General features: G+C 46.6%; 1 protein-coding gene across 5 annotated transcripts in view; it reads left to right on the top strand.

The window, feature by feature from the left end:
- The window catches only part of ERG (ETS transcription factor ERG), a 265,893-nt gene that overhangs the window by 13,281 nt on the left and 227,721 nt on the right, over positions 1 to 24,891 (top strand). For 2 of the 5 annotated variants that reach the window (XM_053220550.1, XM_053220551.1), the window contains exon 2: positions 3,770 to 3,949. The exons of 2 other annotated variants lie outside the window; for them this stretch is intronic. The gene's annotated coding sequence lies outside the window, so the exon portion shown is untranslated. Of the gene's footprint in view, positions 1 to 1,683; positions 1,827 to 3,769; positions 3,950 to 24,891 lie in introns of those variants that run through there. One more of the 5 variants, XM_027041607.2, reaches the window with a different exon arrangement.

The raw sequence follows: 24,891 nt of genomic DNA on the forward strand, positions 1-24,891 counted from the left end.
GACTCGTTGGCTAAAGGGCGTATCAAGGGAGCATCTGTCTTCTAGAAATAATGATGGGGACATCCTAAACTGATTGGGGTAAATGCAGACGGCTTTTATCATGAGGCTTTGGTGCTAAACACATAGAGACCAAGCGATGCTTTCGGAAGTAGTTACCCTTAGGCTTAAATTTGTGTTTTCCACTGTTTTTCATGACCGATGCCCTACAGATGGAGTCTTTGCAGACAGACATACTTCCCCTACCCTCCCCTTTTCCTACATGCAAATCTAACACCATTAGGAATTTTATGGTATATATATTAAATGTGTGTGTGTGTGTGTGTGTGTGTGTATACACATATTCAGGTATAATTTGTACTTACACATGAAAAGAGGGAAGACTTTTCTTATCCTCTGAGAACTGATTAGCTTTTTTTTCTTAAAAAATTTAATATTCATTTTTTTTTTTGAGAGAGAGAGAGAGAGAACGCAAGCAGGAGAGGGGCAGAGAGAGAGGAAGTCACAGAATCCAAAGCAGGCTCCAGGCTCCGAGCTGTCAGCACAGAGCCCGACGCGGGGCTCGAACCCACGAACCGCGAGATCGTGACCTGAGCCCAAGACGGATGCTCAACCGTCTGAGCCCCCCAGGCGTCCTCCCCCCATGCTTAGCTTTGAAAAAGATTCTGTTTAAGAGAAGGGAGGGCATCTGCCCCAGAGCGGGGCCTGAAAACGGACAGTGCTAAAGCAAAACCCTCCCAAGAGCTCCCGCTGCTTCTCTCAGAGGGCTCCGTTAAACACACAGACTCGGAGACCACACATTCCTTCTGCTTGCAAGAAGGTGCTAGGATGCTTATCAGACTTAGGGTGGACAAGACCTGACGGGCTGCCGGAGCACCCCAGCTGCAACACAAGACCCCAGAGGCCGGTGGCCCCTTGCGCGGTAGCCCCTGCCTTTACTTCTGGGTCTGGACAGGAGCAGCCCTCTGGCTTCTGCAGACAGCCTCTCGCCCCCGTCCCCTTGGACGTACAACTGCAGGCCGTGTGGCCGATCTGGTACAGCTGGATCCCACTGACGCTCATGTCTCCCCTCCAGTTAAGATGGAAATATATTAGAGAATAAACAACCAAAAGAGACATGCTGAGTTTCACCCAAAAATCAATCAGAAGAGAAAAACACTTGGGCCAGCGTCAAGAGAAACAAAACTGAGCCAGCCCAGATTTTTATGAAAATGATCATTGAATAGTATTTCCATGAAAAGGCAACTGACTCAGAGTCGGAGGGTGAGTGTCCCGTGAGGCAGACCAGAGTCGGAAGGGCCCGCCCACGCCCGGGGCTCACAGCCCCGCTCAAGCTCAGTTACTAGAAGTGACCCAACCATCCCGAAAATAGGAAAAAGGACACGAGGGACAAGCCAGACTCTTAGGAAGGGAGAAAATGTGTGTTGTGAAACCAGCCCGGCTCGGGAAGACTGTCACGTCGCATTGAGCTTCTCCTCCCCAGAAGCAGCCCCGCAAATAACCCTCTTGCGCCCGGGGAAGGCTGTGCGGCACAGTCCCTGACCTTCTGGAAGGGCCCAGCGAGAAAACGGATGTTGCTGCGAGTGCCAGAGGCACACAGATGAGGCGTTTTGTTTAAATGCTTACCTCCGGCTCAAGGCATAGGAGGCGTTCTGGTACTTTCGGCTGGTATACTTCCTTCTGGAACGTCACGAGGGAGCTGCCTTCCATCTGAGGCAGGAGATCCGAGTGGTTCTGTGAGCATCTCCCGGGAGCTGCCCTGGGGAACCCAGTGGCTCCCTCCGCCCCTCCACCCGGGCCGTCTGGGCTCCGTATCTGGAATGTAAAAGGTATGTTCTCGTGGACTCTTCTGGTCTGGTTTGTCTGCGCTTTAAGAGATGCTTAACTCCTAGCGAGTACCGGCTACTTAGGAAAGCTCGCTCTCCTGAAACTTTCCCCTCTTCTTCTTTCCAAATGGCCCCTTTTTAATGTCTTACAGACAGACGTTAGTTTGAGTCAGCGGTGATCCGCAGTCTTAATTTTGACAGCAGCAGAATGACCAAGAGCTATGTCATAGTCACATGGAGCACAGACTTGGGAGTTTATGAATGCTTGCCCTTAAAAATCACTAAAAATACCTCTTCACACTATGCCTCCACACGCAGTGGATGCCAGGGTGGTAAAATCACATCGTTATCTGCTTTTTTGGTCCTAAGGGTGGATGGTAATAATTTTGGGGTGGATGACAGACCACAATGTGTGTCTGAACACTTACGTGAAACTCACTTATATTATGGGCTGTATATCCGATCTTCTGTGACTATAGCCGATACTTTGCTGTGCTCTTTCTGGGGAATTCTCTTTGAACTTGGTAATGGGGACTTTTGATTGTAAAACAAGACAGGCGTTTAGAAACCATTGATGTTTGTCATGAACCAGGGTCAATGCCGGCACCAACTGCATCCGCACCTGTATCCAGAAAGAGGAAATATCTAACACCGTTTGGCCTTCCGAGACCGTTGCAGACTTGTTTCACAGCTTGGCTCTCTTATTCAGTATGATTTTTGTATGGCATTTTCCCTCCAAAACCTTATCATAAATGTAATAAGCTCTTACATGTATGACGTACACACACATACTGTATTATGTAGGTTACATGTATGCATATTACATCACACTACGTATGTTACAATAACGCTGTATTAAAATAACCTCGTCATCAGAGCCTAGAATTAAGGTTAAATTGTCTCTTCCTAGACCACATTCAGAGAAGTCTGAGGAGGACCCCAGGTGGCCTGGATTTTACTCTCCTGCTAATTACTCAGGTGGAAAAAGACTGGTCTGTGCTGTTGTCCTTATAAGTGATTTCTGTAGACCCAGGCACCTGCAGTCAGAGTACGGGAAGGTTCCAGTATGCTAAGAAACCACACCTAAATAAATACGAGCCTTCACAACTGGGACCTAGGAAAAGTGCTTTTATCGTGGAAAGCCGAAATCCGCTTTAAGAAAATAAGATTTTTAAAAGCGAAGTTGTCTCCCCATCTTGTTGTGTGTTGTAGTAAATGGAACCATCTTTTCAAGGAACTCTTCTGCTCAGTAGGAATATTGTCACACTGATTTGCAGAAGGCCACCTGTAGCTGGAGCCACAGTTTTCACTGGAAAAGAAAGCCGATGACGGTCCCTCCTTTTTTACTTCTCTTCCTGGCTTGGCCCTGAGTCAGGCTGGCATATCGGACTCCACTCTGGGTCCAGGGGTACCACCCGGAGAGGGGAGGGAGTGTGGCTGGAGACCCCTGTAGGGAGGATGTCCAAGCCCGCCTACGTTTGCTGCGTGGAGCAGGGGTGGGGCACAGAAAGGGACCGGGCGTGGTCATGCCAGTTCCCAGCCATCCTAGCCTTCTTTCCACACCCCTACCCATGAGCGGTTTCCGTGAGCTCTCAGCTGTGGGTCACCTGCTGCGGGGGATGGAATTTGTCACCCTGACCCCGTCACCAGCCAACAGAGACTCAAGCCCTTGGTTCTTTCGTCACATTTACTTGAAAACTCTTTGAACACGTGGCATTGACATAAACACACTGGTTCATTTTTCTTTACGTTGCCCCCAAATGGTACTGGGGGGGGTCCTCAAATGATCTCGCCAGCACTGAAAATGGGGACACACAGGTGCTGTGGCACCTCTCACTGATACATTGTGGTCGAGTCCCATCTTCTTTTGACCTTTGGAGGGTCGTTCCCGTGGTTTGGGATATTTCAGGAGAGGACTGAATCGAATGGGTTCTTTTGTTCCTCAGAACGCCTGGATTCCTGGCATGGTGTCAGGACCGCTTCTCTTAAGAAAGCACCTCCCTCTTAAACAAAAGCACCGGGGACCGCGGACCCTGCTGTTGGCTGTGACGCGCGTCAAGCTTAGAACAAGGAAGGATTGCGTCCTCACTCTGTCGCCCTGCAGACCTGCACCTTGGCCACTGTAGGTGAGGTTCACGGAGCGCGTGTGGGCGTAGTCGGTATGTCCACAAAGATGTTTCTGTTCCCCCACTTTGGGTTTTCGTCCCGAGACTGCTCATTACGCCATTCCATAAATCCTCCATTGTAGGTAGTAAAACCTAATTTTAGATTTCCTGCCTGTGCCAGTGTCCTGCCTGATTGCTACGAGCTGGCGAGAGGCGGGACCTGGGAAGTGGACTGTTCAAACCCGGCCACGTGTTAAAGGCTTTTACTTGAGTTTTTGGCCTCTGGTCCATCATTCCCTGATGGCTTTTATCTTAAGTTTCAAAAGCTTCTGGAGATCAACTCTGCAGCTTGCTTGGTTCGTTTTGTTTCGTTTTGACACGAGGGATCCGAGAAGGGGCTCCAAGGAAGGAGTGGGGCATCAGGGGGTTAAAGAGAGTGATGAGGCCAGTGGAGCCCCGGCCATGTTTGCCAAGAATGGGAGGCTCCGTGCCCTCCCAGGGGTCCGAGACTTGGCCCCTTCCTCATGTTGGAAGCTTCCTGGGAAAGTGCATACGGGTTCCGAATGTCTGGTAGAACCAGTGCTTTCTTCCCACCCTCCCCGTCCAGTGGGCCAACACCTTCCACCAGGGATGCCAAATGGTTCAGCGGGGCTGGGGTGGGAGGCATTGGGATGTGACTTCCTCATGGCCTCTCTCACGGTCCCAGCTCCATGATGCTCCCTTCTCAACCCTCAGGCTTGGAAAGGTGCATTGAGAAGCTCAGTGGGTGTAACAAGGTTTCAAGGATATTTTGGGTTTGAGGCAGCCATACTTTGTTACCTACAAAGTTGAAACCCACGAGCTGTTCGTCTACCCTGGAAGCTTGGCAGGCAGCAGAGTGCCCTGGAGAGAGGCTGGCGACAGTGGGGGTGACCAGATGTGTGTTTTTATTGGGCGGGTGTGAGCTGAAATCTATATGAACAGTGTTAGAACGTTTGAACCTTACAAGAGGTGTTATGTCCGGGCATTTTTGAACTTGAGAAGGTGGTATCCATAATACTTTGTCTGTTGTGGAAATATTAGAACATACAGACAAAAATATTTAAATCTTTCCACACTCAGACATTATGGCTACTGACAATGATGCATTTAATTCCAGAATTCTTTTATACATATTCTTTTCCCCAAAGTGGATCATATCACATACACAGTTTATATAACGTGTTTTTATTTTACTGAGGAACACATTGTAAATATCTGTCCATGTCGGTAAACATGTTTCATGAGATATCTTATTTCTGCCACATTATTTTAAGCCTGTTTAGGATTCCGTTGTATGGTCCTATCATGATGGATTTAATTAGTCCTCTCTGTTGAGTATTTAGGCTGTTTTCTGTTTTCTTTATTAGAATCCAAAAGTTCTGCGTCTTGGCTGCAGAATACGGATGCCCGGGTCCCATCACAGAGGAATGAAATCAGGCTCCCCTGGGAGTGAGGCGTAGGGGTCGGGACTCATGCTGCACAGTTTGCCAAAGTCTAGAATATGTTCTTGAAAGTGGAATTGTGTGGGGCTGGGTGGCTCAGTCTGTTGAGCATCCGGCTTCGACTCAGGTCATGATCTCACCGTTCGTGAGTTTGAGCCCCATGTTGGGCTTTGCACTGCTAGCCTGGAGCCTGCTTTGGATTCTCTGTCTTCCTTTCTGTCTGCCTCTCTCCCACACTCGCTCTCTATGTCTCTCAAAAATAAATAATCATTAAAAAAATTAAGAAAAGAAGAAAGTGGAATAATGTGATCCGGGTATGTATCTTCATCTATCTTTTGATATATGCGGGCGGCTTATCATTCAGAACTTTTTTCTTTATAAACTGTTTTCGAGTTTAAGCCTTAAGGCTTCTGAAAGGCGAGGGATGACGAGAATTTGCACGTGGACTTGGGGAAGAGGTCTTACTACACCACATAAGCACACCAGGCTCGTTGGCTTTTGCTTAGTTCTTTGGTGTTGTCACATGACCTAAATAAACAGATGAGCACATTCCTAAGATAATGAAGAAGAATGTATTTGGTGCCTCTTTCTCCCCATGGAGCTTTGGTCGGACCACGGGGCAGGTGCCACAGCCCTGGCCACCAGCAAGTGGCAGTGAGTGCCGCAGGACCCCAGGCCTGTGCCTCTCGGGGCTCCTAACCTGTCCATAGAAATCTCCCGCAAGCCCGTCCGATGTTGAGTGTATTCACTCTGAAGGTCCTTTATGTATGTCATCACTTTTCTACTTTAATTGCTATTTTTTTTTTCTCGAAGGAATACATATGCATAAAGTTAAATGGTACTTCTGGGCTTATAACGTAAAATGCTAGTTCTCTGCCCTCGACCATTCCTTACCTGTTCTTGGCTGTTCTTTGTCATTCACCTCCATATTTCTAAGTTCTGGGCTCGTGGCACTCCTTCTCGAGTTTTCAGTTTGGACAGGATCGGTTTTCTGTTAAAGAAGATGGGGGTTGGGTTCACACCCCTCCCTCCCTTCTCCGTTCCGCTGTCCTCACAGTGTAGTGAGGCAAAAATGTCCGCTAAGTTCATGTCCACGTCTAGCGTTATTGTAATGATATAAACGTTAGAGGGGAGCCAGAGGATGTGCTGCGGTTACATTTTGTCTTTTCCCAGACTTACTAACTGGGATTTGCGTGCTGCCTTCATTTTTCTATGTGCTTACACATCAGACTGCCCTCCACTCCCCTGGAGGGCTGGCGTGTCCTCTCCGGGCGGGACGGCGTGTTCAGTGATCGCTTGGGGCTGTGGAAGGGAGGGAGGGGGAAGACCCTTGGGAGCCTTGTGCCGTCAGGCTCCGGATGAACTGGTTGCTTCCTGGCACTCTGTTGTCCTGGGTCTTGGCTCCTTATAAAGTCCGGGAAGGTAAGGAATTCGAAATATATGGCAACCAGCAAACAAAGAGAAGCTGGTGCCGAACCGAAGGGTCTTGGCTTAGATCTTCACTTAGAATAGATCATCACTGGGGACACCTGGGTGGCTCAGTCGGTTGAGCATCCAGCTTCGGCTCAGGTCACAGTCTCGCGGTTTGTGGGTTCGAGCCCCGCGTCAGGTTCTGCGCTGACAGCTCTGAGCCTGGAGCCTGCTTCAGATTCTGTGTCTCCCTCTCTCTCTGCCTTTCCCCTGCCCATGCTCTGTCTCTCTCTCTCTCAAAAATAAGTAAACATTAAAAAATTGTAAACAAAAGCATAGATCATCACAGGGAGGGCCAGCTTTGGATCCCAGATGCACCTCCGATTGTGTAGTATTCCACGAGATCTTTTTGCCCTCGTTTAGGGCTCTTAGAACTTAAGAGTCCATGCTTCTTATCTGTAAGCATAGCGGGTATTTGCCTCTTTCCTTTTTGATAGTTTGTCTTCTTACCTAATAACTGGCCTTGAGTAAACATTGGCTTCCTTCGTAGCAGGGAGGTTCCCCAGACAGTGCCCACCCGCCCCTCCAGACACGGGGCCCCAGTCACCCAGATCGGACTCTTACTCCCCACGAGGCGGTTGGACCTGGAGAGGAACTCTGGATGACGCCCTGCAGAAATGCAGCAGTGGCCAAGGTGGGAGATCAGATACTGGCTGGGCCTACGGGAGCCAGAGTACATTCCTGGCTCGATAATCCCCTTGGAAATGAAAAAAAGGTTCCCTCAAGTTTTTATATTTCCAGCTTTCATCTGCTTCTTACTCACAGGTGCTTCATTCCTTGGCTTGAGCAAATACCTTCAGGGAAAAGGAACCAGATGTCTCTTGGAAAAAAAAAAAAAAAAGAATTACTTAGCTTGAGGAGACCTTCGTTCAACTACATCGTACATAAAAGCCCAATAAATAAGTGCCCCCGCCCCCGCAAATAGAGGGCACTTCTGGCGGAAGCCCGTGCACTCTGGCCCTGCCCTACCCCACCTCCCCACTGTCCCCAGACCCCCTCTGGCATTGGGGACCAGCGTGAAAACCGCTAGCTGCTCTATTCCGTTCATTTCTTGCATGAGAAAATAGACACCTGTAAAAGTCAGTTGTCTGATATGGCAGGACAGGTGACTGGCAAAGGGGGGCCCTCGCCCAGCATCTCATTCCAACCTGAGTCACGCTGGGGTCAACCGTGTTTGAACACACGTGGTGACAGCCAGAGGGAATCGCCATCACGTGACCCCGAACGCCCACAGCACGGCTTTCACGTCTGCGGCCAACCTTACTGAAACATGGAAAGGTGATTGCACGGTGGTCTGTCATCAGGTTGTATTTTATACTCGATTATGCTTTGAAAATATCACACTGAATTCCTTTGCAACAGTTTTCGGGTTTTGGGTAGGAGAATTTTTTTTTTTTTTTGGCCACAAAGGTAGACATGCCTGTGAAATTTCCTCCTGATTGTTTTCATTTATTTAATTATTTACTATTTATATATCTGTGTAGCTACTGATTTTTTTTTTTTTTTGCCAGCTCAATATAGATTCTTTTCAAATTTTTTTTAAAAGTTTATTTAGTTTTGAGAGAGACAGAATGTGAATGAGTGAGGGGCAGAGAGAGAGGGAGACACAGAATCCAAAGCAGGCTCCAGGCTGCTAGCTGTCAGCGCGGAGCCCGACGCGGGGCTCGAACTCACGAACTGCGAGATCATGACCTGAGCCGAAGTCGGATGCTCAACTGATTGAGCCACCCAGGCACCCCAGGATTCTTTTTTTTTTTTTCAAGGGTGGTTCATTCATCGTCATTGTATCAATACATTATTATCAACTAAAGTCCATAGTTTACATTAGGGTTTACTCTGTGTTGCATATTCTGTGGGTTTGGACCAATGGGAAATACCATGTATCCACCATGACTCTTCCTACTGAACAGTTTCACAGCCCTGAAAATCCCCTGTGTTACACCTCTTCATCCCCCCCTTCCTATCCCTGAACCCACAGCAGACACTGAGCCTGTCACTGTCTCTGTGGTTTTGCCTTTTCCAGAATGCCCTAGAGCTGGGATCAGACAGTACGGAGCCTTTTCACACTGGCTTCTTTCCCTTAGTGATAGGAATTTCGGTTTCCTCCATATCTTTCTGGGGTTTGATAGCTTATTTCTTTTACTGCCAAATAATTTCCATAGTGTGGATAGACTGCAGCTTATCCGTCCGTTCACCTATTGAAGGGCCTCTTTGTTGCTTCCAGTTATCTTTAGCAGTTATTTTTGTGATATTTTTCAAAGCCGGAGCAAAGTTTCTGAGGGAGGGATACGACCTCTAGATGAAATGCTATGCTATTGTAATAAAACTGAGATTCTAATTAAGGATCATGGGTACGCATCCATGCAAAGGGAGCTGGCTATTTTTGATAAAATAAATGTTCCCGATTTCATAGGGTCTGTATCATTTTAGGTCTTTGCTCGGGTGGCCGCTAAAATCAGTAATGCAGCTTCTCTAAATATTATATCCCCAAATCACTCTGCATGGAGAGGCATTCACTCCACTCAGTGTGTGTGTTCTTTAAAATGTTTATTTATTTTTGAGAGATTGTGCCAGCAGGGTAGGGGCAGAGACAGAGAATCCGAAGCAGGCTCCACACGGCCAGCGCAGAGCCTGATGTGGGGCTTGAACACATGAACTGTGAGATCATGACCTGAGCCGAAGCTGGACGCTTTACCCAATGCAAGGCTCAGACTCACAAACTGTGAGATCACGACCTGGGCTGAAGTCAGATGCTCAACCGACTGAGCCACCCAGGTGCCCTGAGGTAGATGGTTATCTACACCAGATAATTAGAACCTAGTTTCTTCTTGGCATTCTTAATGCTCATATTATCTCTCCCTGCATAGACCCAGGGCAGGGAGCTCATCCCCTTATCCTTTTATGGTCCTTTCCACCTAAAAAAAAAATCTTTGTCAATAGGTGCTTCCTTAGACTGACCTCAGACCGTCTCCTTCATTGTGTATTGTACCTTCTAGAATAACACAATAAGGAGGCTGGTTTTGCTCACGATTGGCGTGGCTAACCCCTGACACACTGCCTGGTTCCTAGAAATCTTTCAATGAATATTTATCAAGTAATTTCAAAACTGAACAAGTGAATGAATGAATACTTGACAGATCTTCGTATATTTCAGAGGAATATTTCCTTCAACGTCCCTTTTGCAGACAAAACACAGCTAGTTTTTTTTTAACCTTATTTCACACACTATGTTTTTTTAGAGCTATCATATATTGATTTTATTTGTATGGACATATGTTTTTTTTCTATCAGTGTTCTTGGAGAGTCACGACCAGAATAGTCCCTAGGAAATCTGGGACCATTCTTTTTGTGATCTCGGCTCTGTGCCTCCTCTGACTATGTTAGCATCAGGACATCCCCATCACACTGCTCTTGAAAACCTTCATGTGTTTTCTTGGCCCCAAGAATGTCCTAGTGGTATTTTTAAATAAGTACATGCCAAATATTTTAATTAAATGAACTTTCAATGATTTGGGTATGTGAATACCCATGCCTTTCAGGCCTAGTGGCGGGAAATGACAACTTTTCTTTTTATTTGAATATAGTCGACGCTTCATAATAATTAAAACATTTTTTTAACCTTTATTCATTTTTTGATGGAGACAGAGCGTGAGTGAGGGAGGGGCAGAGAGAGAGAGGGAGACACAGAATCTGAAGCAGTCTCCAGGCTGTGAACTGACAGCACAGAGGCCGACGCGGGGCTTGAACCCCGTGAGATCATGACCTGAGCTGAAGTCGGATGCTTAACCGACTGAGCCACCCAGCTGCCCCGACCCCTCATAATAATTTAGAAGTAGAGCGAGTAAAGCTTCTAGCACGATTTGACTTTAGAGAGCCATACGTGAGATCGAAAATTGAGACGACAAAAAGAATGAAATAAGCAAAACCAACCAACGAGCAAATAAAAAACATCAAACCTAAAATGATTTCTACACGTTGATGCAGTGTGGAACAAAGGACAAGGACTCACTGGTAGGGATGACATTCACGTAACCGTTACTCTGTGTCTGCCAGCGTTCCGGGATTTCCACATGTGAACCAATTGAATCCATACAGCAGTCCACGGGAAGGCACGTTTTTGTGATTATGTTTTATTGTGGTAGAAAACACAGAAAATGGACCATCCTCATCAACTTTTCAGCATCTGGCTTAGTAGTGTTAAGCGTATTCACGTTGTTGTAAAGCATGTCTCCAGAACTTCCTCATCTTGAAGATCTGAAGCTCTGTCCCCACTCAACAGCAGCTCCCCTCTCCTCCCTCCATGGCCCTTGGTCACCACCATTATATTTGTGGCTCCATGAATTTCACGGGTTTAGTTGCCCTCTTAATCAGTGGAGCCGCGCCATATTTGTTCTTCAGTGACTGGCTCATTTCGCTTAGCATCATGTCTTCCGTGTTGTAGCAGGAGACAAAATCTCTTTCCTTTTGAAGGCTGTGTACTATTCTACCGTCTGCACAGACCACATTTTCTCTATTCATTCATGTGTTGATGGAACCTTGGCTAGCTTACATCTCTTGGCTGCTGTGAATACTGTTGCTCTGAATGTGGGATATGGGTGTACAAATATCTTTTTCAAGACTCTCTGTCAATTCTTTTGGGTATATACCCAGCAGTGGAATTGCTGGATAACATGGTAATTCTATGTTTAATTTTATGAGGAGCCTTCATACTGTTTTTTTTTTTTCAACGTTTATTTATTTTTGGGACAGAGAGAGACAGAGCATGAACGAGGGAGGGGCAGAGAGAGAGGGAGACACAGAATCGGAAACAGGCTCCAGGCTCCGAGCCATCAGCCCAGAGCCTGACGCGGGGCTCGAACTCCCGGACCCCGAGATCGTGACCTGGCTGAAGTCGGACGCTTACCCGACTGCGCCACCCAGGCGCCCCTCCATACTGTTTTTTAATAACGGTTCTACCATTTTACTGTCCCACCAATCGTACACAAGGGTTCCAGTTTTTCTGGACCCTGGTCAACACATGCTACTTCCTGTTTTTGCTTTTGTTTTGTTTTTTGTGTTTTGGGTGGTTTTTTTTTTTGCCATCCTAATGGGCGTGAGGCGGTATTTCGTTGTGTTTCTCAATTGCGCTTTTCTGGTAACTAGTGACATTGATCATCGTGTTCATATACATGTTGGTCACGTTGTGTGGGGAACACTTCTCCCACATCCATTGTGTGGATAAGCAAGTTTAGGCGAAGAAAGGTCAGTCAGTTCGTTCAAAGTCATACAGCGTGTACATGATGGAACCAGAGTTTGAATCCGCAGCGTCTTGCTTTGTAACCCCTGCGTTCTGCCCCTTCCCGTGGGGGCACACGTTCGGTGTGGGAGAATGCTGTCCCTTCAAGTCATTTTATTCGAATCTTCTTCCTTATATGGACTCATGACTGAAGTCTGAGCAAGGGCAGTAGGAGAGACCCCTTCTTTCTATTCCTTCTCTCCCTCCCTCCTTCTCCCGTCTTTCCTCTCCCCCTTTCAACAAGTACGGACCGTGTACCTGTCCGGGTCAGCTGCCATATGCAGGTGCTTGGAGAATGGAAAGGTGACCGGGACAGAGTGTACCCTGTTACCACCGAGGTTCCGGACACACTTGGGAGATTCATTGTGTGTCCATGTGATTTTTCTTCCAACCTTGGCCTGGAGGAAGACACAATATTTCTAATGACAGCAGACTGAACTAGAACTGCCTTGGATAAACTAGAATGTGGGATTGTCTTCGACATGAGGCTGTAATAGGAGAGGCACAATAAATGCGAAAAATAAGGGAGGGTTGAACGCGTTTTGGAACTTGAGAGATGACTTCTGTAGCGTGGCGATGGTGGAGTGATGAATCGAACAGAAGCCGTTTAGGCTGGGTTTCTCCAGCAAAGCATACCCTCTAGAACTGTCTATGGGATTTTGTTTGCAGACGCCAGGTCTGAAGTGCTTCCTGACTTGCCAGGGGGGCGGAGCTGGGATGAGGGCCATGGCTACCAGGAGGTCAGGACAGGAGTACGGGGGCTTTTTGCCTGTCTGCACAGACCTTTGCCAGAGTAGGGGGTGGAAAAGGCACGGGATCAGGTGTGCATATGCAGTAACACCGAGTTGTTCTAGTATTACCAGGATTACCTGGATTTGGTCCAAAGGAAAGGAAGGTAGTAAAAAGGAGGTCAAAATTGGGACCACGCCATCTCTTAAAAAGGATGGGAAGGCTATAAAAGTCTTCCCAGGCTCTTAGTTATTTTCTCTCTGCTGCAAATGACATATAGCAGCAACAGAATGTTAAGTTACCACTAAAAGCAAAATTTCCCCCAGTGTGCTTTAAAGAGACGAGACATGTGGGCGTTTAGTGTTACTGATTCTTCCTGATGCCATTTTTTTTTAAACCAAATTTTCTATGACTCATAGAAACTCCCATCCTCTCTCTTGACTGTAAGACTCTGTGAATCCGTGTGCTTGGTCTGTGAGACGTTCAAGCAAAGACCACCTGGATGGGAAGCATGGTGTAGGGAACCGTGTGTTTCGAAGGTGCCGAATCTTTGTTCTTGAGGGCAGGATACGCACATAGTTGGGGGAGGAGGATGCCCGGGATAAAGAGAACGTTTATTTCCCACCTAAACCATGAGGAGTGTGCTGGTGGGTCTTCCTAGTCTCTGCCAGAGCTGAATGCAGCCAGACTCTAAGGGCTTTTTTTTTTTTTTTTACGGTGTTTCATCTTCTATGAAATGGATGGGGTGAGGCACCCTTTACCTTCCTTCATCTTCTTGGGTTTTTTTTTGTTTTTTTGTTTTTTTGTTTTTAAATTTTCTTCGTTTCCTTTCTTCTTCTTCTTTTTTTTTCTTTGCCATGCTTCTCAATTCAGCTGCCTGTCCTACTTCCTGTGGGGAGGTTTATGGTGAATGGCTATCTTTGTATTGCACATCCCTGGATCCTTTATTTCTTACAAAGCCAGCTTATCAATGAAGCAAGTACTCACTTGGTCACAGCTGTTTCTTAAAGCTCCTCCTTTCTGCACGCAATCCTAGGAAACCTTGAAGATTTACAGCTTGGTGCCAGAAAACATTTTCAAGATGATTTTCACGTGTGCAAAGCTGGCTTGCTGTCTGTCAGTACTCCTTCTTCCCTTCCTCCTTGGGAACAGAACGCCTGCATGTTCTCCAAGAACACAGACCACATTTCCCAGTTTCCTTTGCAGCCGAGTGCAGCTATGTGACTCTGATCTGGCAATAGAATATGAGCGGAAGGGCCATGTGCAACTTCCAGGAAGTATCCCTAAAGGGAAGAGTGGACTTCCGGGTAGAATCTTTAAAGGGTGTACACTCTCCTTTCCTTTGTCCTTCCTACCTGCTGGATTGTTGATGTGATGGCTGGAGTTGGAGCAGTCTTTTTGTGTCTGGCTTATTTCACTTAGCAGAACGTCTTTAAGGTCCACTGTGGTGTAGCATGTATCAGAATTTCATTCCTTTTTAGCCTGAATAACATGCCATTTCATGTCTGTACCTCATTTTGTTTATCCATTCATCTACTGGTGGACATTTGGGTTGTTTCCACCCTTCACCTGTTGTGAATAGTGAGCATTGATGTATAGGTATCTGTTTGATTCTCTGCTTTCAGCTCTTTTGTGTAGAAGTGGGATCGCTGGATCATTTGGTAATGCCACTTTTTGAGGAGTTGCCACACACCCTTTTATGGTGCCTGTATCATTTTAACATTCCTACCAGTAATGCCTAAGTGTTCCGATTTTTTCACATTCTCACCAACACTTGTTATTTTCTGTTACTTTGATAGTAGCCATCCTAAGGGATATGAAGCTATATCTCATCGTGGTTTTGATTTGCATTTCCCAGATGATCAGCGATGTTGAAGGGCTTTTCCCGTGCTTGTTGGCCATCTGTATATCTGCTTGGGAGAAATGCCTGTTCAAGTCTGTTGCCCATTTTTAAATTAGATTGCTTGTTTTTAAAAGCTACCATTATTATTTTTTAAAGCAAGTTATCTGCTGTCATTTAAACGTAAAATGAATCATAACCGCACATTGACCTGTTGCTCTGGTCGTAACGAGAACGCCTTGGGTGGGGGAAGGTCACGGAGACGTAGTGTCCCAGTTCTTGAAGACGGCTAACATTGCCTCTGGGCCAGGTGCAGAGAGAGCAGTGATTTGGCTCAGGTTACCTGCTTGGAGGCCGAGCAGAGACGGAGGGACTTAGGGCTACTACCTTCTCATGCAGGAGTTTACATCTCACCGCCTCCAACTAGAGAGCTCTACAAACAGTCATCTGTAAGCCTTAGATACTCTTTTAAAAAACATGTTTACTTATTTTTGAGAGAGAGAGCACAAGATGGGGAGGTACAGACAGACAGGGGGAGAGAGGACCTGAAGTGGGTTCCCCGCTGACAGCGCAGAGCCCGATGGGGAGCCCGAACTCCCCAACCGTGAGATCATGACCTGAGCTGAAGTCAGATCTCAACAGACTGAACCACCCAGGCGCCCCAACCTTAGATACTCTTGTCCAGGGGCTGTGGGATGCTGTGAACTGTGTGCTAAGCATGGGAAACTTCACTATCAAACTGGGAAGTTATCTACCTAAAAACAGGTCCCCTCTTAGCATTAATGGTAATAGTAATGAGAACAATAACAATAGTTTAGAGTTTGGGGGAAGGGGATACTTTGGATGACATTTATAAACAAGAGCTGTGTGTTGCTGCTTTCTGTATCTCTTGATAAAAGAGAAAAAAGTTAATTATGCAGGTATCACAAACAGTGATCATTTATACGCAATGCGTAAAAATGCTCGCCTAGCCTGGTTGACTCCGGAGCACGACAGGTGTCATTTTGAGAGCCTGAAGCAGGTGGAGGGAAGAGGTAGGAGACTAGGTGGAAGTGGGGATGGGCAGTGAGGTGCTATGAACCCCCTGTGAGGGCCCCCCACGTCCACAGGAAGGGAGCGGCCAGGTTCTTTGAGTTGCCAGATTGGCATGGTTGACTCTGCCGTGTGCACAGCTGTCCTGTGATAGACACGCCTCCAGATGAATGCTCTAACTCTTCGCTTGGTTTGGTAGCTGTGGGCGTGCAGGTGGCTACTGGTCAGGGATGTCGCGTGCTTTAATTGACCCCTTCCTCAGCCATGAGGTCATCACATTCACAGCGTTGAGTTTGTGGTTCCGGGTAGCGTACGGGGCTCATCCGTAATTGGCGGCTCACGTGGTCCCCTCGACGGGCAAAGCTCTCGAGAATCGTTTCTAAAAGGCTGACCTCATGCAACCCTTTTATTGACTCTGTGGTCTTTTGTTTCTTTATGACACGAGTGCAATTCAGTGTAGAAAAAATGATAAATACAGAGAAGCAAAAGGAAGGGGGGAAAAAAAAACCTCCCTGTAACTTTCCTTGGAGTTAGCCTGTATCATTATCTTGTTTTATGTATTTCCAGACTCTACTATGCATCATGACAGAAAGATATACGTTGAAAAGGCACTACCTCTCCTCCCTGCCTAGGAGGATTACAATATTTAAAAATACTGAGGAGGTCAGAGAGATGAGCAAGCCTGACTGCTTATTCACATCTTTAAAAAGCTGGAAAAAACCCCCGGTGTCTTAGAGAAAGAAACACTAAGAGTTCAGGTGTACTCATCTTCCACGGTATCACAGGGGATAAAGACAGAAGTACTGAATGGAATGCGTTAGCTTTCGTGTGCTGTGTCGCCAGGCGTGTTGCTCAGCGGGCATTGTTTTCCCCGTGGCAAGAAGCAGGAAGCAGGTTGCTGAGTGCAGTTCGGGCACAGGCACCCTAGCGGGGTGGCTGTTCTGTGCTCCACCCCTGCATTAAGGCTCTGCCAGCAGCTCTTATTGGAAAGCGCTGTGTTATCATGTTATTGGGAAGTGGGACTTGATCGACCCTTGTTTTCGGTTACAGATTCACCCAGTGTTTCCAAGCAGACTTTTTTGATGCACGTTTACGTTAATGTCTGGGCAATTTTATGTTTTGCTTTTTTTGTTTTTTTGTTTTTTTTGTACTGCTTCACAAGAAGCCTTCAAAAACAATAGTTAAAAAAGTTTTTTATTAAATATGTATTTATTTTGAGAGAGAGACAGAGCACAAGCGAAGGAGGGGCAAAGAGAGAGGGAGACACAGAATCCAAACAGGCTCCAGGTTCCGAGCTGTCAGCACAGAGCCCAACATAGGGCTCGAACTCAGGAACCATGAGATCATGACCTGAGCCAAAGTTGGATGCTCAACCGACTGAGCCACCCAGGTGCCCCCCCAAAAAAGAAAAAAATTAAGTTTATTTATTTTTAGACAGAGAGAAAGAGAGAGCGAGACAGAAAGACAGACACAGAATCCCAAGCAGGCTCCGCACTGCCAGAACAGAGCCTGATGCAGAGCTTGAACCCACGAAACCACGAGATCATGACCTGAGCCGAAGTCAGACACTTAACCAACTGAGCCACCCAGGTCCCCAATAGTTTTTTTTTTTAATATGAAATTTGAACATCGCTTCTGTTGCTTTTCTATTAATGCTATTTGTTGCAAATATTTTTTTGAGATTTTAAAACTGTTTTGTGTGTAAAATACTGCTTATGTTTTTCACTGTTTCATTGTTTCGTTTGCCAATGTATCTTTCAAATGGCATGCAGTGTTTGTAACAGTTTGTCGTCAATTATGGCTACAAAACTGAATTCAGTTGTATGAGGGATCATACTTCCAAGTAAAACAAATACAAAATGTTCTGGTCTTACTGTCTTCAAAATCAGCTCCTTTGTTGTCATATGGTTTACTGTGATTGCTGCATTTAGAAAAAGGTGTTTTCTCTTGGCCAAGAAGGGGCCATCGATAAATTAGGGTTATAAATAAATAATACACACTTTACTTCCCTTATTTAGTTGTAACATTAAACTATAAATTTAGAAAGGGATGATAAAACTTAAAAAAAATGTAAAAATAGCAAGATATAAAAATAACTATGTGTTTACTTTTTCTCATTTTTTAAATACGCTTTTGGCTTATACTTAACACACTGACCGTAAATGTCATACGTTATGATGGGGCCCTCCCAGTGCACGAGCAGATTGGTTCACGATGTGACTTCTGAACTGGTCTATACTGTGTTCAGAGGAACGAGTCCACCGAACACGCATTTGGTGGCACAGTGATGTCCAGTTGCCGTAAAAGTTTCCAGACCCTTCTTGCTTTGTATACTTCCCTCATCGCGGATGGGGAGTGAACGTTCTGGGACTGGGAAGTGGTCTGCGGACCAGACTTTGAGCCCCACTGCTACAGAGGAGATTGGGGTCAGAGGGGCTCAGAAAGCAGCCAGTCAACACATTTATTCAAATGAGCTTCAACTATTCTTCTTATTATAATGGGCTTTTTGGGGCTGCCTCAATGAGTTTATCGAAGATTATTCTAAGTAGTCAGCACCATAATGCTAACAGTACGAATTAACAAGTGCATAAATACTCTGCTTTCCACGAAGCAGCTGGCGTGGGAGCAGTGCTTTTATTGTAGACGTAGTCAAAAGTCAAGTGTCAATATGAAAACCAACAGAACCTGGATCCCAAAGCCAGCTCTCCAAAATCAGCCTGACCTAGGACCTCTGTTTTTCCTTTTGGCTTCTTGGAAGCAGTGCCTCGCCCTGTGCTCAAGTTCAAGGACGTGCTTTGCCTTCTGCTGTTTGAGCCAGCCCATGCTCACTGCTTTAGTCTCCTCATATGGCACCTTGACCTGCTTTCTAACAGGGTGTTTTGATCTCTTTCCCAGAGAACACGGTGATGAGTGTAAGGAGAGGCCATGAGGGTAGTATTTAAAAGATTAGCAGCTCTTGGGGCGCCTGTGTGGTTCTGTTGGTTGAGCGTCCAACTTCGGCTCAGGTTGTGATCTCGAGGTTCATGAGTTCAAGCCCGCGTCGGGCTCTGTGCTGACAGCTCAGAGCCTGGAGCCTGCTTCGGATTCTGTGTCTCCCTCTCTCTCTCTGCCCCTCCCCTGCTTGTTCTTTCTCTCTCCCTCTCCCTCCCTCTCTCTCAAAAATAAACATTAAAAAATGAAATAAAATAAAAGATAAGCAACTCTTAAAAACGAATGATACAAGCAGACCGAATCACTGTGTTTTGTTTAGACCTTTGCCTCTAAGAGAGAAATTTATATATTTCTTAATTTTTCATTCTGCCTTCATAAGCTTGTAGTGCTGAAAATGAATATTCTGGATGAAATAAGTCAGCACTTCTGGAGAATGCCTTTCTCTTTCAGAGCAACAGTTTCAAGCCATAAGGTATGCATCGAGTTTATTTCTGTTTTAACCAAAATTCTCAAAGGATGCAGGTGGGTTGATGTGAGAAATACGGTACATCCTCTTCGAGCAGTTACGATACCACATTGTCTTTTGGGGGCAGTGTAACAGGAACGTGATGTGACTATACATGAATATCTATATTTTCATTTCATTCATTCATTTGTTCATTCAGCATTCTCAAAATATGTTTTCCACGTGCCAGAATATTTGCTGACTGTTGGGGATATGAGCATATGAAGACATTCTCTCTTTAGGGTGCTTACAATGGAGTAGGGGAGGCAGCCTCTAAGATGTTGTGGTAAGGGCTCTGATGAAAATGACTCATGTCAACACCTGCCGTGTTTCAAAAGTATTACTCTCAGTGCTTTACATTTCTTAAAATGTCGAATAGTTGCCACAGTTTTATCCCGCGGGTGCTCTTTTGGGCACTTTGCAGATGGAGCAAGTGAGAGACAGAAGAGGTGAGGAATCGCCTGAGGGCACACAGCTTGTGAGTGGGGGAGCTGAGATTCAAAGCCGTCTAGCTGAGCTCTGCTGCCAACTCCGCACTGGGACGGAGGTGGACAGGTGCTCCAGGAGGAGCCACGGAAGGGGTGTTTCACCAAGACCTTCCAGGCATCAGGGATGGCTTCCCAGAGGGGCTGCTACATGCATTGGTTGTAAAGGGCAAATCAGAAGTATCTGGAACGAGCACGGAGGCGGATTCCAGGAAGTGCATGCAAAGCGCGCGGCTGGGGTGCTAGGCACGTTCCGGAGACAGCCAGTGGTGCACCGGGGCTGCACCGTAGGACAGGCAGTGGAATGGCCAGAGATGACCCAGAAGGTAGGAGTGGGGACCTCCAAGTCACATTGTTGGCTCCTCTTGGAACTTTTTTTTCCAAGGCTTCAAATACAGCCTGAAGGATAAAGAAACCTGAGATGCTTTAACAAATAGTTTCACTAGTCACAATGACAAACATCTCAAGAATGCTTTTATTTGATATGTGATTACTACGACTCTGAGAGCTTTAAAAAATTATTGTAAAAAATTTGCTGGGGAAGAAATGACTCACTTGAATTGTGAGTGAGTGAATTGTGAGTATTATCAAGGATACAGTTAGAGATCTCCTTTAAGAGATCCCGTGGCTGAGTGTTAGAGCCGCACCGTTAATTTAGGGAATAATGCTGCTTGTGTGTTGGAGGCAGGGAGTTCAGATGCACAGATTCGAGTTCAGTTCCTCCCAGGCAGGTGAAATTCTATGCCTTAGTCCTATGATTGCCTCTAGCGCAAAGCCACATAGGCACTTCATTTCTGAAGGGGGGAGCATCCGAGTCTAGGACTTTGATTCTCTGCGACGGTTACGTGGAAAACAAGCTCAGACACGTGAGAGCCCTGTTGCACGGGCTCATATTGTTGAACGTGTCGTTGTCACGTGACAGAACCCTCAAACACTACCTGGCGGGTGAATTCTTGTTTTGCTCACTGACGAACTTCTCAGAGGTAATTTACAAAAGTCTTACCTGTGGCTGCTACGTTTTAATCCAGTCTGCACTGCGTGAGAAATTAACCTTTGTTTTCATTTCCTTTCTGTTCATTTCATGGGTGTGCACCACACCTGCGCGTGTATATGTCTGTTAGCTGTGTGATACGGAAGGAGTCCCAGGAAGCCTTTTAAAAGCTCGGGATTGGCCGAGCCTCATTTTCCTCACTGTCAGCCCGCTTTCGATGTCCTCTGTTGATCCAGCTCAGGATGCAAAAAGGAATGCTAGTTGGTGAGTTGCAGTTAATGGTGGAGAGTGAAAAGCCCAGAGTTTGGCTAAAACGAGGATGTATCCCATGCCCCCACTGAGCTGATGGCCTGTGGCAGGTACATCCTGGTGTAGCCTCCGGGGGGTGTCCTCCAGGATGCGCCCACCTCTCTTCCTTGCGGTCCGGCACCTGGGCAGTCCGGGGGCGAGCCAGAGTCCCAGAGGCTCCTTCCAGAACAGCCTCTTGCTTAAATGGGGGTTGAAGGCCGCGTCTGCCCTCTGTCGCTTCCCAGGCTTACGCACTCCGTGTGTAGGCTGGATGTCAGCGCACCAAAGGCCAAGATTGTTCTGTGCTCACCTTTGTGAACAGCTCTGCTGGCTCATTGATCTTGTAAATCTGTTGGACTGAGCTACCACAATGGCTCACGTCATGTCAGAATTCCTCTTCAGAGCAGATTCTCACTTGGAAGGGCACTCATGTGGAGTCGGGTGGAGAACACCTAAGCAAAGTCTGGAAGTTCCGGTGGTAAACTTGAACCAATTCAGCCTTACCTTGGGCTGACCTTGCACGGCCACCTGGAACTGTCTTGGGGTCAGGGGCCTACCGTCTTTGAGGTAGGCTAGTGTTGCTTTTTGGATGTATCTGTGGGGGGACTGGTTTCATTTATGTATCAGTCAGCTTTTGCTGCAGTGACAAACAGCTCTAAAAAAACCTCAGTGCCTTAGAAGAACAGAGGAAGCGGCAGTGGGAGGAAACTTGAGGGCAAGCAGAAACGTGTCATTCCTCTTAAAGTTGCCACCTGGGACTGGCGCACGCTCACTTTTGCCTGCATTTATTGGTCAAAGTGAGGCACATGGCCAAGCTCAAAGCTAAGGGGGAGGCACATATACTTTGGCCGCTAGAAGGCAAGAGCATGCCATAAGTCCACAAGACAGTGCATCGAGCTGCCGTATCCTATTACAGGAGAGAGGGAGCTAAGAGTTGGAACAGGAGTCCACAGTAATCTGCCACAATCCATTTATCACATACGGGAGTTCATATGTTACTTCAAGGGACCTCATCCAGCCCATGTCTTCCAATACTACCCATGTGCTGATGACTCCCCGTGTCTCCATCCCTAACTGCGCCCGCTCTCGAAAGCCTATATCCAACTGTTGACTTGGCCTTTCACTTGGACACCGAATGGGCATCTTTAAACCTGTTCCTCCCGTAGTCTGTGCTCTCTTAACAAATTGTGGAAATCCTCCACCTCCTCCCCAACTTCTTCCTGTGGTGCCAGGGGTGAAGTATATTGCAGTATGTCTAACGTCCTTCTAACCAAACAAGTCTGTGCTTGGTGAGTGTGTGTAAGTAGCTTCCAAATGGATTCCACTTTCCAAGCTCTTTAGGGCTGTTGTTTCAGGACCAGATTTACCAGACCGATGCCCCCCTACCCCCAACGCTGCAATGGGAAAATTGACTTAGCCCCGGGCGGTGGACAGAAAGGCCTGTCCTTGGATGAACCTGGATGGTGGAGTCCACATTTGACCCTGCCCATTTGTCTCCAAAATCCATGCTTTTTCTCTACAATGATGTCATTGATAATGTCATTTGCTTGTGGCATCCTTAACGTCTTGATGACGGGAACATTTTAAGGGTTTAGAATATCTGTTTTCTAATTTATTAAAAACCAGTTCCTTACCCATGAGACAGTGGAACCTGTATTTTAAAATGAATAAAACCAGTGTTCTCTATCTTTGGTCCTTTTCAAGTCACGATAGCGTTCCTTCTGCAGACAGAGTGACCTCAGAGCCGTGGAGCTCGTTGGAGTTTTGTAGCTATAAGCTAGAGGTCCGTTTGGCTAGCGCCCACGGGCAGGACAGATGAATTGGCCCTGGTTTTAGTCCTCGGAGTAAAGAGCAGGAACAAAAGAACGGATCGTAGCTTCGACGCTGCACAACCTCTCCACCCCCTACACCAAACCAAGCCCACAACTGACCACATAAAACCAGACCAGACGAAAGAGCTAAATAGCAGAAGATCCTTTGTGAAGACACCAGGTCACGTTGAGGGAATATAGTACTGATTTATGGATTCTCTTTCTCTAACACTTAAAATGCTGATTTACAGAGGGAACACAGCCCAGATACTCTGACGGAGTAGAGCACTTTTGCTTGGCCGGCGTTCCGTGGATTTTCAACGGGCTGTTCACTGGGTGTTTTCCCATTCAAGCGTGTCAAGCTTTGTGAGTTGGAATCACACTACACACGTTCAAGACTCATCCAAAGACTGCAAACTTTACCAAGTGTCCCCTTTCCTTTGGGGATTGATCCTGGCCATTAGACCGTAACCTACATATTTTTCTTCCTCTTTTGTTTATGTTGGTATTCTCATAATAACCATGATGAATTATACCTCAGGATAAAATTAATGCTCCCAGTACTGGAAAGTGATAGCAATGATGCTACTTTAAGCCAGAATGCTATAAATTCCTGGCTATAACAGCACTCTGAGATGGGACAATAGCTTGATTGGCTAATTTATGAAGCCATAAAGCTGGTAATAAATTCTGGTCCTGTAAATGGTGTCAGGCGATGTAGATTGAAACATAATAGATTCAGCTGATACGTCGTGCAGGGCCTCCGGAGCTACCCACATTAGCTAGAATCTCAGAAAAGTGATGCTCATAGGTTGGCTAGAAGATCTCATGCACCATCGTTTTAACTAATGTGGAGGACTAAAGGCCATAGTGTTAAGGACCTGGGAGGCCAGGTAGTGAAGTAGGCTTGAGATGAACTGGGAGAGGAGGAAGAAGGGGAGAGGGAAGAGACGTCACATCTTGGGACAGGTCGTTTGTATGCGTTGAACACTCTTCTCTGGCCCTCTGGACACCAGGTACGTGGGCCACGATTCCAGACCCCTTTGGCTGGTGAAGCTAGAGTCCCTGAAATACTTTCAGCTCAGTGTCTGGGCTGCCTGGGGGATGAGGCAGGAACTAGATCTCGGGGTCGAGTTCATCCCCGATGCCATCCTGGAGACGTGGGGGACGTGGATGGCAGCAGATCACAGAGCCCGCATTCGATTTGATTTGGAATATCTGGCGGACCCGGTGGTCTTCCTACCTAACCCAGCTTTACGTGACCTTTGTCGAATTACATCTTCGTAATATATTTGGGTCCTCTTCGGTTCCTTCCTCAGATACTATCTTTTATTTATTTATTCCTTTGTTGTTTTAAATTTTGTTTGATGTTTATTTATCTTTGAGAGAGAGAGAGGGGGAGAGAGAGAGAGAAAGGAGACACAGAATCCCAACCCATGGACCGTGAGATCATGACCTGAGCCAAAGTCGGACGCTCAACTGACTGAGCCATCCAGGTGCCCCTGCTGTCTTTGATTTATTAAGTACTGGCTACATTTTTGGAACTGGGTTCGACTCTGGAACACAGAGTGACCCACTTAATTGTCCCAGCACTCTGGGGAGTAAGTATGATTTTATTCTCATTTGATAGCTGTGAAACTGAGGCACAGATTGGAGCCTTGGCCAGAGTCACGCTGCTGGTGAGTGGCCGAGGGGAACTGGAACCCATTTCAGTTAATTAACCCACTTGAATCTCCGTGCCTGCTGTCTCCCATCACAGGGGTAAAACACTTTCTTCAGCAGAAGGCGATGCTGGGTGGTCCTGGGTGTCCTGTTGTGCCCGACACGGTGTGGGTTTTGTGTTCTATTGACAGCATAGCTACATCGCCAGTAGGCCATTGCCTTTTGCTGGAAGAATCTTCTGAAAGGCTGAATATTGCCCGTTTTATTGTTATGTTTTCAAAAATTTTTGTTCCTTTTCTTTCTTTCTTTCTTTTCCTTTTTTTTGTCCCCAAATGAGGAGACGGACTTGTTCTTGCCCACCTTATGGTTGTGGCAGTTTAAAATGTCACCAGCGAGGGGCACCTGAGTGGCTCAGTTGGTTGAGCATCCGACTTCGGCTCAGGTCATGAGCTCATGGTTCGGGAGTTCGAGCCTTGGCATC

The sequence above is a fragment of the Acinonyx jubatus genome, chromosome C2 (assembly GCF_027475565.1).
Source record: "Acinonyx jubatus isolate Ajub_Pintada_27869175 chromosome C2, VMU_Ajub_asm_v1.0, whole genome shotgun sequence".
In the NCBI taxonomy this organism is placed as follows: domain Eukaryota; kingdom Metazoa; phylum Chordata; class Mammalia; order Carnivora; family Felidae; genus Acinonyx; species Acinonyx jubatus.